The 16,449-nt window shown below is 43.5% G+C and overlaps 1 protein-coding gene across 1 annotated transcript in view; it reads right to left on the bottom strand.

The window, feature by feature from the left end:
* The window catches only part of LOC146796679 (uncharacterized), a 482,771-nt gene that overhangs the window by 309,089 nt on the left and 157,233 nt on the right, over window positions 1-16,449 (bottom strand). The gene's annotated exons all lie outside the window — the stretch shown is intronic.

The following is a 16,449-nucleotide window of genomic DNA, read 5'->3' as shown; positions in this document are numbered from 1 at the left end:
CCCAAAAGAAACCTCCGCTCAGATAACCTCGCCCTGGCAGAAACCCCACGCATCTGCAGAACCAGAGCAGGTGGAAGAGCCTTCTCCTACATCGCTGCAAAGGCCCGGAACAAGCTCCCAGTCAACATCAGACGCTCTCCTACTCTGCACACTTTCAGGATGAGCCCAAGACCTGGCTTTCTGGATAACCCGGAGCTGAACCCCCCCCCCACCCCCCCAGTGGCTTAAGACGCTCACAGGTGAGTTTCACGCTTTAAAATTCCCTGATTGATTGATTGATTAATTGATGACGCATCCCTGTGATTTGAAAATGACTCAGCACAGCGCAGCTAAATGGCTTGCGGTGCTGCGCTGCATCATTTTCTTGAAGATGATGTCCCAATATCTTGATACCCATCTCAGGGGGAGATACTAAACAATTTTCGAACAAAGTTGATGCTTGTGGGTGTACCTCACAAAGGAATGACTATATAGCAATACGCCTTGATAAAGATGGTTACCTCGAAACACATATTGGCTGTTGGGAGTTTTATAAAGATTTTTCTGGATTGATTGAATCACACAATAAAAAATATGATTTTTGGAGAAAACACACCAGAGTTCAACTTTTTCCAATTTTGAATTCATTTTTTATTCTATTCATAATTACTTTCCTTCTGGGTACATTTGACTAAAAAACACGCCATTGGGGTTTAGTGCAGGAGGTTCAAGCACCAAGCTTTTTGTCCCTTGTTTGAAAATGACCCTCGCTGTATGGTCACCCAAAACTATTTTTTCCTTCCTCCTCCTATTCTTATGACCTCGTATTTCTTTGTTGTATTTAGGACTCTGGGCATTTTACCACTGTTAACTAGTGCTACAGTGTGTGTGCTCTCTCTTCTGAACATGCTAGTACTGGCTCCTACCCAATGGGCATATTTAATTTACTTACAAGTCTCTAGTAATTTGCACTACATGTGCTCAGGGCCTGTAAATTAAATGCGACTAGTGGGCCTCCAACACAGATTTTGCCACAAGTATCACTTTAAAAAAATGTTAGCCTGCCTCTGCAGAGCCTGTGTGTGCAGTTTACACTGCCATGTCGACTTGGCATTAAAAACCCCTTGCCAAGCCTTAAACTCCCCTTTTATTACATATAAATCACCCCTAAGGTAGTCCCTAGGTAGCTCATAAGGCAGGTTGCTATGTAGCTAAAAAGGAAGGGCATGTACTTTTAAGTTTTGCATGTCCAGGCAATGAATAACTCTCAAACATTTTTTTCACTACTGAGAGGCCTACCCCTCTCATATGTTAACATTGGGAATTCCTTATTACTTTATATGCTGTGATTTCTAATTGAGAGAAGAGTTGTCATGTTTAGTACCTCTGGTACTGACAAATCCTCTTTACTGCTGAAATTGGAGTTGTAATATCCATTCTGAAAATGCCACTTTGAGAAAGTTGGACATTTTCCTCTTAGATATTTGGTACCTGCTGCCTGACTCTGGTCACTGGCTGGGCTTGGTGACATTTCACTTTGTGTATTCTCTCTAGACAGTCCCACACAAAGGATGGCAGGATGTGACTTCATGCATCTTCCTGGGAAGAATGGAGGGAGGAGCTGTGCACAGCCTTGCACTTACACATGAATAGGCTGTCCTCTGACCACACCCAAAGGGCTGCATACCTCCCTGTAGTGACTCTGGAGCCAGGGCAAGATGAACCGGCCTGTGTGCACTTCAAAGGACCTTCTGTGAAGTAACCCCCTCTTCAAAGGCACACCTGGGTATAAGTTCTAGACCTCTAACCCTACTAACTCAGTGCACTCATGGACCTAAAACATCTTTTACAAGAAGAAGGACAGCTGGGTAAGGATTGCTGCTTACTGGACAGCTGCTGGGGAAGATTGCTGCCTTGCTGTGCTTTCTGCTGTCTGCCTGCTCCCTCTGACTTTCCCAAAGTGTCTGCAAGGGCTGGCTGACTAGCCTCCTGTTGCCAAAGACTTAGGGACATCGAAGTCTTTAACCTTGCTCCTGTGCCTGTGTCATTGGAAGTGATTCCAGGTGCTTGCTCCAGTGGAAATGACACATTCTCTTCTTCAATAAGCAGAATTGTTGCTGAAGCTGGAACAGAATAGATGCATCGCACTTGGGACCCAAGAGCGTCACTGGAACCACTGCATGGAAACCACTGCATTGCTGCCACTGCTGAAGAACAATCAATGCATCTCTTCGAGAGCGTGGAGAAACCCGGTGCACCAGCTATGGAATCAATGCATTACGGAGCTGTCGCTTCATCTTCAGAAACCAATGCATTGCCTCGACTGTGGGATTGATACTGACGAATCACCCGGCTGCACCCCGCATCTCTTTGTTTGTGGACAAGGATTAAGGTACATTTGCTCAGCTGGCCCAGCGTGGGTCCTGGAGCCTGCCTACGCTCTATCGCGGGTGGCCTGAACTCTTGACTTTGTCCCGGTCCAGAGCGACCAATTAACTGGTAAGGCACTATTTCTTCTAAGTGCTGTTTATTCAGTATTGGATCTTACATAGATTCACATGTTTGAATCATTCCTGCCGTCGAGGTGGGATTCTAGAGATAGAATGTGGGAACATGTACCTTCCTGTTTGCTAAGATAATACATGCATGTAGTATTGTCTGTTCATATAAGAACTGAAGAGCCTTGTATCCTTGGGAGGAATGCCTGTAAGGATAGGAAAATGTCCCACAACTCAAGAAAGTTGATGTGCATTTTTGCAAGCGATTTGGACCACTTGCCTCTTATACAAGAGATACTGAAGATGGGCCCCCAGCCCTCTAGAGAGGCGTCTGTGGTAAGGATGAAATCCGGTAGCAGGGAACGGAAAATTAGCCCTGTCGAGAGATTCTTGGAGGACTGCCACCAAAGAAGGGCCTTTTTTCATGGTTGGAGTTATACGAACTAGGTTGTCGAACGATCTGGTTACTTAGAGCCATTGCTTGTCTAGCTCCTCTTGTTAGGATCTCATTTTGAGATGTGTGTAAGGTACCATCAAATGAGTTGAAGATATTATGCCGAGCAGGGATTTTATTAGGCATACAGAAGCAAACGCTCTTCCGGCTATATTGGTCGCTAAAGAGATGAGATTTGTTTGTCTGTCTGAAGACAAGAATGCCCTGTCTTGCATGGTATCCAGAGTTGCTCTGAGAAACGTAATCTTTTAAGACGGTTGTAGAACAGACTTTTGATAATTGAGCATCAGCCCTAAGAAGCGAAACATCCGTAAGCAGATCAAAGTTGCCTTTGAGACCTGCTGATAAGACGGTGCCTTTACTAGCCAGTTGTCGAGATAAGGGAACAGATGAAGACCTTGAAGCTGAGAGGATTAGCAACTGGAGCTAGGCACCTGGTGAACACGCGTGGGGCTGAGCGGAGACCAAACAGGAGGACTTTGATTTAAAAATGAGCACCTGCTACAATGAAACAAAGGAATTTTCAATGCCTAGGATGTATTGGGAATGGAAATATGCATCTTGTAAATCTAAAGTTGTCATGAAATCCACGTGATTGAGAAGCTAAAGTATCTCCTGAAGATTGACCATGCGGACAGACTTTCTACAGATACTTGTTTAGATTTCTGAGGTCCCGAATGGGTTTCCATTCCCCTGACTTTTTCTTTCTTAGAAAGAAGCGAGAATAAAAACCCTTTCCCCTCTGAGAATGAGGAACTTTTTCAATGGCCCCTTTCTGAAGCATAACGTATGCTTCCTTTCTTAACAACTGGAGATGAGATGGAAGCCATTTTAGAGATGGATGAGAAGGTGGAACTGTCACAAATTCTAAAGTATGGCCATACTTTATAATGTCTAGGACCCACTTGTCGGTTGTAATTTGACTCCACTGATCGAAATGCAGAGAAGCACGTGTTGGATTGATGTTGGTCATGGGTGGAGTCATAGCAGGTGCTGGGATGTTGTCACTGTTTTCTAGTATTGTCTCTAGATTGGGTAGCTTTTTTTTTCTGGGCTGTTGTCTGGAATATGCAGCATACATTGGTGCTCGATATAACTTTTGCTGCTGATACCCAAAGTGGTAAGATTGATATGATTGTGGATGGTATTTCTGGTAATTTCCACAAAAGGAATAAGATCCTCTCCCACACGCTCAGCGAAAGGGTGTTTTCCTATATTGAAGCATCCCCAAAGATTTAGCAGTATCTGTATCCGCTTTAATATCCTGTAAGGCCTTATCACTCTGCCTCCCAAAAAGCGCATCGCAATCAAACGGCATGTCCACAATCTTGCTCTGCATCCATTCTCAGGGCAGAAAGTGGTACATTTTAACCTACAGAGAACTGTCGCTCCAGCCAACTGTCTAAAAGCAAGCGAAGCCATGTCCATGGATACATCAATAATCTCAGAGGCTGATATTTCACCTTCAATAAGACTCTTTCATGCCTCCTGCTTCTTATCGTTTGGTAAATATTCAAGATATGATGCCACATCCTACTCTATCTCGCGGTCACATCATCCTAAAATTGGCAGGGAATTAGCAGCAAGCACCAACGCTGTCTAATCTTGTACTAATGCAACAGGCAGCTGGATCATTGGTTCTTGACGTGGCATCGTAAATTGTGATTTGTCTATAGATTGGTGGTATTGGGGCCCATAATATTCATCCTCATCCTCCTCCTGCTGAAACTTGACATGGAGTTGTGAAGGACTGTGAGCTGGACTGAACATCTCATCATCATCCCATTCCTCTAAAAACTGACTAGGAGGCAAAGGTGAAATCTGAGAAGGATAATGGAAAACACCTCTCGACTAAGGCACAGTTGAAGAGAATCTCGACGACACACAGGTGTTATCTGTAAGGTGAAAGGTATCTTTAATTGAGGCATCGACCAACCCTTCATCGACGGTGATGCAGATAATGTCGACAGAGAGAAGATGGTGGCCAGCAATGGTGTTGACATTATTGGTGCAGTCGACAGAGCTGTCACCATCAATGAAGGAGTTGTCCTCGGCGACGGAAGAGGTGCCGTCCGTGGAGGCACCATCGACCCTGGAGCTGGTGACGACGGTGGAGGTGTCGATGCTAGTAGTGTAGTCGACTGTAGGCGCCGATGAAGAGATTAGCACCAACGGGGGATTAGATACTGTCGACGACAGCAAAAATTCAGTTGGCTTATTCTTAGTCGACAAAGCCTCCATAGACGATGTAAGCGTCGTCAACGACTGTTGGGAAATTAATTCCAAAGGCTCTTTTAGCGTCAACGAGATCTTTTCAGCGATGACCATTGACTTCAAAGTCTCTTCTGAAGAAGTTTTCATATCTTTAGAAGCAGTTTTTGAGGCAGATGTTTCCTCAGAAGGGAATGGTTGCTTCCCTTTTTTTTGAGGCAGTATGCGCAGACTCACAATGGGTCTTTTTTGATGCTTTTTTTATTTCCCTCAGGAGATTCCAAAGATATATCCCTCTTTTTAGAAAATTCACAGGATGTCTGGGAACTGAAACTGCCTTCCTTATCAGAGAGCACAGAAGATTTAGATTTGAGTTTTTCTAACCAAATAGGCAGCCTGCCTTCTCTATCTTTTAAAGTCTTAGTAGAGAAAGTTCTACAAATCCTACAGTCTTTGACCTTATGAAGAGTGTATAAGCAGTAAATACAACCCTTGTGGGGATCCTCAGTGTGCAGCCTTTTCTTACAACATGACCCACAAGGTCTGAAGAGTCCTTTCTTTGAAGAATCTGACATTTTGAAATCCAAATATCCAAGATGAAGAGAAACACAGTCACAACAAAGTGCAATAGAGAATCTGAGGGACTTGCCTCTGTGGAGTGTTCTAGACGATGCTGATGTCTGATTGGTTGCATTTTAACTTTGGTTCATTTTACAAAAGGATATGGATGGGCTTATACAGTGACTGTTCAATGCATGATAGCCTATGGTAAAACGAATTACTGCTAATATATGTTTACTGTGAGACTCCCACCTCAACGGCGGGGATGATTCAAGCATGTGAATCTCTGAAAAATACCAATACTGGATAACTGAAGTTACAGGTAAGTAACTAGTTTTCTCACACACTGACATACAATAAAGACCCTGATTTATTTGCTCTCAGGTATTAAATATTTATAACTACAACCTGCTAAGAAATAGGTACTGGAAATCATATTCACCCCATTATCTGATATTTCAGCAAAGTGAAGGAATTCCTTAACCTGGGAGCCACACACTTAATCTACATTAGTGATACATCATGTAGTTCTTCTTGGAATCCCAATCTTTCTGTTAATAATAGTAAATATAATATATCTCTGTTGTTCTTTTCAACAAGAACAGTGCTCAAACAATGGGTAATATATCCAGTAACTCACAAAACTACCAGCTCATCCCCAACAGATTAACAAAACACTGACTTGAAAAGTAGGGTTTTGAATGTCAGGAAGTGTGGCGCCTTGCAATGTGTGCGTAATGTATGCTGTAGGAATGTAACACGTGCAACCAGGTAAGGGGAATTACCCTATAACCCCTATAACCCCTCTATGTGTGTGGGTAGAACCAACACAAATTTCAGAAGAGCAAAAGTCCTGGGCACACGTAACATTTCCGGAACAGAGGTGAACCAGTGCTGGAGATTAACAAAACACATTTCTAATAATCAGTTCATGATGAATAGATTCTCTAGATCAATTGGTAATGGCTCCCCTCCTTAGTAATGCTTTTGTAACCACCTGTACCTCACAGGGTCAACATCAGACCCTTATGCAGCATGGATCAAGGCCCTGTCTTAAACTCAAGAGCCGAAGCCCAATGTGTGAAGATTAAGATGGTTATTTACAGTTTAGTGAAACAGTGATCGGATTCTTAATGGTGAAGAACAGGCACAAGTCTCTTCATGTCTGTTGAAAATGCTGCCTCCAGCACTCCGAATGCAAGGATCCAGTCGGGTAGTTTGTGACCATATTATTTCTGGATTGTTTTACTTGGTATGTAAATCTCAAATAGCTCTCTCTATAATATATGTATTCGATTTCTGAAGAGTTCCATACTGTGTCCAAATGTACAGACACAAGTCTAAGACATATTTTCGTCTTAGAATGTGGCATTATACATACTAAGATCCTCTTGGACCTCTTTGCTGTGTTTGACACCAGCGACCATAAGATACAGCTCAATCGCCTGATATCACATGGAGGCATCAAAGTAACAGCCCTATTCATAGCATGCAATTTCTGAATAAGCACATATAGCAAATAAAGCTAGTTCTCCTTATTCTCTGTAATCACTGCCATTGGATATATGGGGTTCTGCCCTGACCTTTGTAGCCATCAGCATGCATTATCACATTTCCTGGAAGCTAACTACATTGGATTCCATAGCTCTTCTCTAATAATAATAATAATGATGCATTTTCTAAAGCGCATAGCTGCCTCATGTGAAATGTCCCAATGCTAGTAGGTACAGGTATCCAGGACTAAATACAGCTGTTAAACCCCCATAAATCCTGAGCTAAAAAACAAGTTTCGAGTTTTTCAAAAAAGGCATTCCGACTGGGCTTGAAGAACCTTCAGGGGCAGAGCATTCCACAATTTCAGCACTAAATGGCTGAAAGAACTACCACCTCTGCACACCTTCTTTACTTTGGGAACAATCACCAACGTCTCCCCTGCCGATCTTAAATTCCTCAGATTTAGTTCAAATTAGAGAAGGAAGATGGCAGATACTAGATGAAGGGTACCTGGCTATTTCTCAACAACCAAAAAACTGAATTCCTGCTCCTGGGTTCAGTTAACCCATTACCAATATCTTGTGCAACTGCAGATACCATGTGCCCCACTGCCTACAAGGCCAGCGTAGAGAATATACAACCTGCGTGTGCTGTTTGTCACAGAGATTTGAGTTACCCATCCATCAATAACTCCTTTCATCCATCAATTGATCCTTTTGACCATCCATCCATCATCCATCCGCTCAAATTACCACTCAGTCTGCCATGCTTTCACCCACCCATCCATACTCTCAGATTTCCATTTTCTCTGCTATCTATCCATCCATCCTCTGCCATTTACTCTGCCATCCTTTCAAGAGTTCCATTTACTCTGCCATCCTTTCATCCATCCTCCATTCATATATCCTCTCGGATTTCAATTTACTCTGCCCTCCTTTCATCCATCAACCTATTAATCCATCCACCCTACTAAGATTGGCTATCTTTGCCATCTTTTTATCACCCATCCATCCCCTCAGGTTTCCATTTATTCTTTCGTCAACCCATCCATCCTCAGATTTCCATTTGCTCTGACAATCTTTCAGCCACCCATCTAGCCATCATCTCATCCACACATCCTTTCACCGCCTCATCTACCCATCCTTTTTACCGCCTCGTCTACCCATCCTGTCACCCATTCATCCATCCATCCTTTCACCCTTCTATACTTCCAGCCACCCATCCTTTCACACATCCATCCTTTCACCCACTCATCCATCCTTTCACCCACCCATCCATCCTTTTACCTACTGATCCTTTCCCCCACATATCCATTCTTTAATCCATCCATCCTTCAACCCACTCATCCATCCATCGATTCATCCTTTCATCCACCAACCCACTCATCCTCCCTTACTTTCATTCACCCATCCTTTCACCCAGACATCTATCAATCTTTTCATCCACCCACCCATCCATCCATCATTTCACTTACTCATGTATCCACTCACCCATTCCCTCCTTTCCTTTTTGTATCAGTGTATCTGTCTTTCTATTAGTGATAATCATAAGCTTTTACCTGCCAAGTTGCACATAAGAGCCCCCAATAAGAACCCAATAAACACCCCCACCCTCGCTGTAGCTGGTAAAGCGGGGAGTTCACGACGCCCCGATGAAGAGGCACACTCTTATTCTTAAATGAAAAGCACTGAGGCATTTCTACCCCCTACATTGATAATATCCAACATCTTTTGATGATTTTCTTTTTTCCAATAGATTTTTATTTATTTAATACTGTAGACTGATTCTGCTCTATTTTTTATCTTGGTTGCATGAAGGCACTGCTGTGGATAACTCCTTGCTCTTTTGTAGGAATTCTCACCACCCTAGTCGGGTATCCATAGCTCAATAATGTCTATGCTACTTAGCCTAATTGTGGATTAATGTCAGTAGCCTCCGGGCGGTTCCTCTGAACTACAGCAAGTGCCTCAATGGTAGATGTTCTCTCAGTGGGCTCAGGTAGATACTACCACATCTCAGTAAGGTATTTGTGTCTGTTTTCTCTGTGATTACCTTATTTTTAGGTCTCGCCTTGCCATCGCGTAAGCGATCGCAAAGCGAGACTATAGAATACGGGTTTGAAAAGTGCTCCCAAAAAGCGGATTGCATGGCTAGCACGCGCACAATCACGCGCATCGCGCCGCCATCCAATCCGCTTTTTGAGAGCACTTCAAAAGGGTCCGCTCCCCCGCCCCCAAGCGCGCGCACCCCACGCTCCACCGGGCTTGTCTTTTTTTTTTATTAAACTTAAAGCGCGAGGCGCGCGTGCGGCCAATGCTTGTTTTCAGTATTAGTTCTGTCTTGCGCCGGTGCGACTTGTGCTGATCAGCAAATGTGACGAATCGCCACATCATATTAAGGACTATCTTGAAAGATAATTAAGCCTGGCAGTCTCCTTCACTGTTACAACCCCCGCCCCCCCTTGTGATGTTGTTGACTTCTCGTAGCTCGCGTCTTCCCCTCAATCCCCCCGAGAGTCCAGCCTCGCGCTGCCTTCTAGTGCTGCAGGGCTCTTGCGCCTCGTTCTCAAAGGAGACCTGGGGGTGTGCAGAGCCAGGGTGACCGCGTGGCCCTTTGTTATATTATCCGGCGCGATGCATGCTGCGTTTTATCTTATGTTTTTGGGCTTCACCTTTAATAAGGTGGCCGCACCTTTGTTTTCTTATGTGCGAGTGGAATTGCTTTTTTTTTTGCCAGCACGTTGCACCCCGCGCTTTATGTTATGTTCAGGGGCTACAGCTGCATGCAATTATGGCGACCATGCTTTAATTTTTAAAATTAAAATCGGCACAACTGCCGCTGCACTTTATCTTCGGCAGCTGTGTGCCTTTGGTGCCTGTTAACGTAATTACCGAAAACAGACTCCCTTAGAGCCAGCCCTTTCTTGGTAAGCATGGCACCTAATTCTCAGCTTGTATCCCCTTTGTAACCCGTACCAACGCATCGCCGCGCAACACTAGACCTACTCCCTCTGTCGGTAGGATTCCCTTACCAAGGCTTTACTGATGATTTGTCTAAGAAGCCTGTTTTAGCTTGGAGCCCGTATTTACCTCTCACTCTTTCCACCCATCGCAGGACTCCCTCCCTTTCCCCACCGCTCCGTCTACAAATATAATACTATAACACAAATGGCAGGCAAGGGAGGCATTTCCAGGGCCGCCAGCTCGTTTACTTTAGATTGGGGCGATTGGCGAGCACAGAAGTAAAAGTAAGTACAAACATTGTTTGTTTCCTTATGTGCGAGTGGAACTGCTTTTTTTTTTGCCAGTGCGTAGTAGACCTTGCAGATAAGTTGTGCATTAACTTCCAATTCAAACAGGTCCAAGTTCAGGAAAACTCTGTGTTTCAGCTGATGCGTCATTCTCCAGTTTTGGAAGCGGATTTTCCCTTAAACTAAAGTCTATATAATAAATACATTTTGCCGATTTAAGATTTACTTGAAAATTAGCTGTGCTGTTGTGAAGAACGTGACATTGGTTGACATCTTTAATATGCGATGACGAAACAGAGTGAACCTGACAATTAAAAATTCTCAGGATCTAATGCTGAATGCGGAAATGTTTTCTAAAATGTTCCGCAGAGTGCGAGGGAACATAATTTCCATGACGTTGTTTTCAGGTTGGAAAACTGAAGCATCCAAACAGCTCATGTCATGTTCCATCTGTGATTTCTCTTCGCTTGGAAGTTGCCCAGATTTTAAGGTGAGTTTGCTATTAGTGGACATTAAATTCCTTAGGTAAGAGGATTGCGTTTAAGTAATGGAAAAGAGTATTAGAAAAAAACACCTTCAACATGGGACGAAACCTTTCTTATCGCTTGTAATATCTGTGCCTAAATTTGTTGACTTCTTTAATTTTTTTGTTGAAATAAAACGTCAGTGGTGAAAAAGACAGGTTGGAAATGTCGCTTGTGGCATGTCCCGTTTGGGTAGTCATTAGAGGGTCTTTGTTCAAGCGTTTCAGGGATTGTATTTGTATTTCGGATTTAGTAATCGTGTGAGGCACGTGTGTGCTGGCTCACAAACTTGGTCTGTGTCCTGTTTGTGAAATGAACGTTTAGATCGTATTAGTTTGTGGTCCCTCGTTTTCCAAGCAGTTGCGTTTGGTTGACTGTGCTTGTGGTGTTTATGGTAGAATCCGTTGTGGTTTGTTTTGGACACAACAGAGCGATACTCTTTAGGAATTTTTGAGTAGTTTTTCTTCCCTAGGCCTTGTAACTCAATGTCTTCCCAGACTCAGAAATCGGACCCCATCAGTGGCGCCGGTTTTATTGTAAAAGTCCCGCCTCGGTTGTACTCCAAGGTCGTTTAACTTCTCATGGGTGCGCGATGCTTCCAAGTCAACCGGTCACTATTTCCAGTCCTCCACTTCCCTTACAATTCATCGTCCTCGAGGGCCTGATGTACAAAACCCTGCGATTAGCAAAATTACAGGGTGTGCAAACTCAAAAGGGCTTTACACAATGTGTATTGGTCGGAAAAAACTGTGATTCATAGGAGCTTTTGCAACCCTTGCTGAACGGTAAACAGGCCCTCCCTCCTCCTATTCACGAGTCCTAAATATATTTGTGTATGGTTTGTGCCACAGCTGTGGTATAGTGGTAACTCATTCCCAAAGGGGGCGGCTTCCCCTTTGGCCATCATAAAGGCTGACCTCAGGGGGCGCAGGCAGTCGCCCAGATCTCTACTGGCTCCCTCAATATCTTCCCTAATTGATTTTTTAATTTTTTTTAAATCCGCACCTTTCACGATAGAGGCAGAAGCAGCTTTAATATAAATGTTTACCGTTTGAGAATGTAAATGCAGAGATGGCGGTCCGCCGTCCTTTGCAGGACTCCATCCCTAAATTCAGTCAGTCTATGGGGGTTGTAAATTAAGACTTGTCACATTAGGCAGGTAACTCTTGACCTCCTGCAACCTATTAGTATAGGGGTCACATTGCAAATTCACACCTTTTTGCTAACCAGGCGGTGTATGAATTCCACATTCCAATGAGTATTAAACATCAGACCACTATGTCTTCATTCAGCCGGTTATTTTGTACTATTTTCTCTACCTACCAAACTCCGGTAGGTTCAAGGCCCATTGCATGCCCTGTGGGCATTGAGTGATTCAGCACCTGCTCCACTCTGGAAGAATGAAGCAATCCGGCAGCTGCTTTCGAAAGTTTACTCCTGTCCTTGTAACACAGGTATGTTTACTTGTTGGTGCATTCAAATGTGGCACCCCTTAAATATAATTATTTGAATAAAAAATATTCACCTCCAATTCCTTTCTAAAGCTTGCCTACAGGCAGCTCTATGTGTGATGTCTGTTGACAACTCATGTTATCAGACTCACGCCACACACCTCAACATATATACATACATACTGATAAAGAAAGGGGCTTTTTGACAGCCTCTTTCGTCCATTTTCTACTGTGGTTGAGCAGGCTTGATGCTTTGACTTACAGGGTTCTCCATCAGGTTTGTTGTCAGCCATTTAGTGGCTATTGACTTTTTTAAAAGTAGTTGACACAGACATTGATGTAATGCCTAGCTTTTCATTATTTTCTTGTTTAACTTTAAACCTGAGCACGGCGCAGCTTCAAGGACACAGCACTCGAATTAAAGTTTAAAATAAAAACAAGTGCTGTGTCCTTGAAAGCGGGGCCGCGCTCAGTTTTAAACTTAAACCATTTGCAATGCAATAGGTTTCGCATTTTCGCAAGTTTAAGTTATTGGCATTGTAAATGACAATGCCTTTTATTTATGTTTTAATAAACAAAACAAAAATAGTAGGCATTGTCACTTACAATGCCCATAGCTTAAACTCGCGTAAATGCGAGAAGTATTGCATTGCAATTGCTTGTTTTATTTTTCCATTAGGAGCTGAGGGGACAAAGTCCAGAATGTATAATCCTTTGTTACTATCCATGACAGCAAATTTCAGATTGGGTTCCTGCAAATTAAGGCTCACCATAGCCAGTGAGGGGGACCCCCTGCAAGGTACCTGGAGGGGGCCCCCCTCCGGGCTCAATCAGGAGCTCTCAGGCAAGGGGACTGTGCTGAGAGGGAGCTGCAGGGGCTTATGTCATGCCCCTGGGATGAGGGGTTGAACGAATAGCTTGTGATGCTCCTACAGCAGGCTTCTTTAAACTTGGGGACGGGTCCTTAAGTAATCCGGGGAGGGGGGCAGGTTCTGGCCAAAAGAAGAATTATGCTGTAAGCAGAGCTTTGTTGTAGGCGTGGGGAAAAATAAGCTGCACTCAGCCGCTCTGTAATGGGCGATCACTAGCTTTTTTTGCCATTTATTTCCTAGCTGGCAAAAAGGTAGCAGAATTTGACTGCAATGTTTGAATATGTCGTGTGTTTAAATAAGACGAGACATATTTAAACATTGCCCATTTAATAGAATAATTGTGACAAATCTGAGAGAGCCAGATGAATTTTATTTCTTTACTGGGGGGGTATGCAGGATTAAAATGTTTGAAGACCACAATCCTACAGTGTGTTGTCTTGCTCGCCCGACAAACATAAGCTTGGCCTGTGATGAAATAGCAGTGGGAGTGGTGGGTGTTCATTTCGTAGTACAGATTCTCTTTTGGATGTTGTTTACAATGGTCCAGGGTGTGTTTGGAGTGGTGCCATTAAAGTAAATGACCAGGGATGCGGCTGGTCTATAGAGACAATGAAAGATCGGTGTGTCACTTATCTCTGCAACTACCGTTGGCCATTGGGATAGGTGGGCCGGGGCTTATGGAAGGAGCAACCATGTTGGAGCGTGCAGTGGGCTTTTACTATTGCTTTTTCCAGACCCGCATGAGTCCAGACTCCACTGATTTTATCTACATGGACCCAAGAGAGAAGCAACGGCGTTTACTGTCAGCCATGTTGTGTACTGGCAGGAGATTCAGGAATTGAAGAAAAGAACCCTGCAGCAGGATTTTACCAATGGCCCAGAAAAGCAAGCAAGTCGGCTCCCCTTGAATCAAGCATTTTGCTTTGCTGACCTTCCCTACCATCATCCCTGTCCTGCCCACCTCCAACTGCTGTGCCAGACTGAGCTGCCCGCACTGCCACTGAGGCCACCACAGATTATAGAGGAACACTCCCTCTGAGCTCAACCAGTGTAGCTACACCACTTCTCTAATCAGCCCCTCCCCCCTCATATTATCATGCAAATTAAAGTACGTTTTATTACGTTTATTGTGCGAAATATTTTGTTCGGATATAAAGGAGTCTGCAGAGCGTGACTAAAGGAAGTTTTTGAAAGTGCATGTTATTTTCAGAACTGTCCGAGCTCGAAAAGGACAGTTCTGCACTCAACTTTTCAAGAAACTAAAAATTCAAACACAAACAAGGCCTACTGTGTAGAAGTGGGCAAGCCACCGTGATGTCTCTTAGTGGGTACAGCTGTTGTCCCGATCATTTAACATTTATCTACCAGGTTCGAATCCAGGCCTCAACTCAGCATTCTGGTTTCCTGGCAAATATCCCTTCGTTCTGTGAGTGTTGTGAAGCACGCATATGTCGTTGGGCAAGGTTTGCACTATATAAAACTGCAGAAAATGTAGATTCCACCTGTCACCCATGCTATAATCTCGTCCTCCAAGAACTAAGGGCAAAGCATTAATTAACTTTTGAAGTCAGATAATATACCTGTCTGGATGTATGACGTTACAACGCACACTATTACAACGCATGCACTTACAACGCATTTTTTACAACGCATAATCCATTACAACGCATGACATTACAACGCATGACACTACAACGCATTTTTAAAAAATACCTTTACAACGCATTACCATTACAACTCATACTACCTTTACAACGCATACCATTACAACGCATAATATTAAATTACATTTAAGGTAAGTATTAGATAGTATAGGGGTAAAAATTACTTTTCTAACTCCAGGGGGTGCAACAGTAGGGTAAGTGTTGGATAGTATAGGGGTAAAATTACTATTCTAACTCCAGGGGGTGCAACAGTGGGGTAAGTGTTGGATAGTATAGGGGTAAAAATTACTATTCTAACTCCAGGGGGTGCAACAGTAGGGTAAGTGTTGGATAGTATAGGGGTAAAAATTACTATTCTAACTCCAGGGGGTGCAACAGTAGGGTAAGTGTTGGATAGTATAGGGGTAAAAATTACTATTCTAACTCCAGGGGGTGCAACAGTAGGGTAAGTGTTGGATAGTATAGGGGTAAAAATTACTATTCTAACTCCAGGGGGTGCAACAGTAGGGTAAGTGTTGGATAGAATAGGGGTAAAAATTACTATTCTAACTCCAGGGGGTGCAACAGTAGGGTAAGTGTTGGATAGTATAGGGGTAAAAATTACTATTCTAACTCCAGGGGGTGCAACAGTAGGGTAAGTGTTGGATAGTATAGGGGTAAAAATTACTATTCTAACTCCAGGGGGTGCAACAGTAGGGTAAGTGTTGGATAGTATAGGGGTAAAAATTACTATTCTAACTCCAGGGGGTGCATCAGTAGGGTAAGTGTTGGATAGTATAGGGGTAAAAATTACTATTCTAACTCCAGGGGGTGCATCAGTAGGGTAAGTGTTGGATAGTATAGGGGTAAAAATTACTATTCTAACTCCAGGGGGTGCAACAGTAGGGTAAGTGTTGGATAGTGTAGTGTAATATTATGCGTTGTAATGGTATGCGTTGTAATGGTAGTATGCGTTGTAATGGAATGCGTTGTAAAGGTAGTTTTTAAAAATGCGTTGTAGTGTCATGCGTTGTAATGTCATGCGTTGTAATGGATTATGCGTTGTAAAAAATGCGTTGTAAAGGTAGTGCGTTGTAAAAGTTGCGTTGTAAAGGTTGTTCCCCACCTGTCTAGCTGCTGAATTGTACAGTGTGAAACAGAAAAATCTGGGATCAATCCCGGCTTCCCTGCTTCACAAAATGTTGTGATCCTAGGCAAATAGTTATTTCATGGAGCCTCCTTTTAGTTCTTTATCACACACTAGAAGCACTTTGAAATACTAGCCTACATTGTTTCCCCAACTATAATAAGAATCTAGTCCAACAAATGGGTATGCTTCACCTCTGACTAGCTCAGACCCGAGTATTGTGCTGAGGGGGCCCCCTGCAGCTGGGGCCCCCACACCGCAGGGGATGCGGAGGCCTGTGTTATGCCCCTGACCATAGCTTGATCAATACTTGGTTTAAACTACTTGGTATCGGCTTTGAGGTATAGGTGGAAATACCTTATATG

Source organism: Triturus cristatus, chromosome 10 (assembly GCF_964204655.1).
Source record: "Triturus cristatus chromosome 10, aTriCri1.1, whole genome shotgun sequence".
Taxonomy (NCBI): domain Eukaryota; kingdom Metazoa; phylum Chordata; class Amphibia; order Caudata; family Salamandridae; genus Triturus; species Triturus cristatus.
This window is presented reverse-complemented; position numbering and strand designations above follow the sequence as displayed.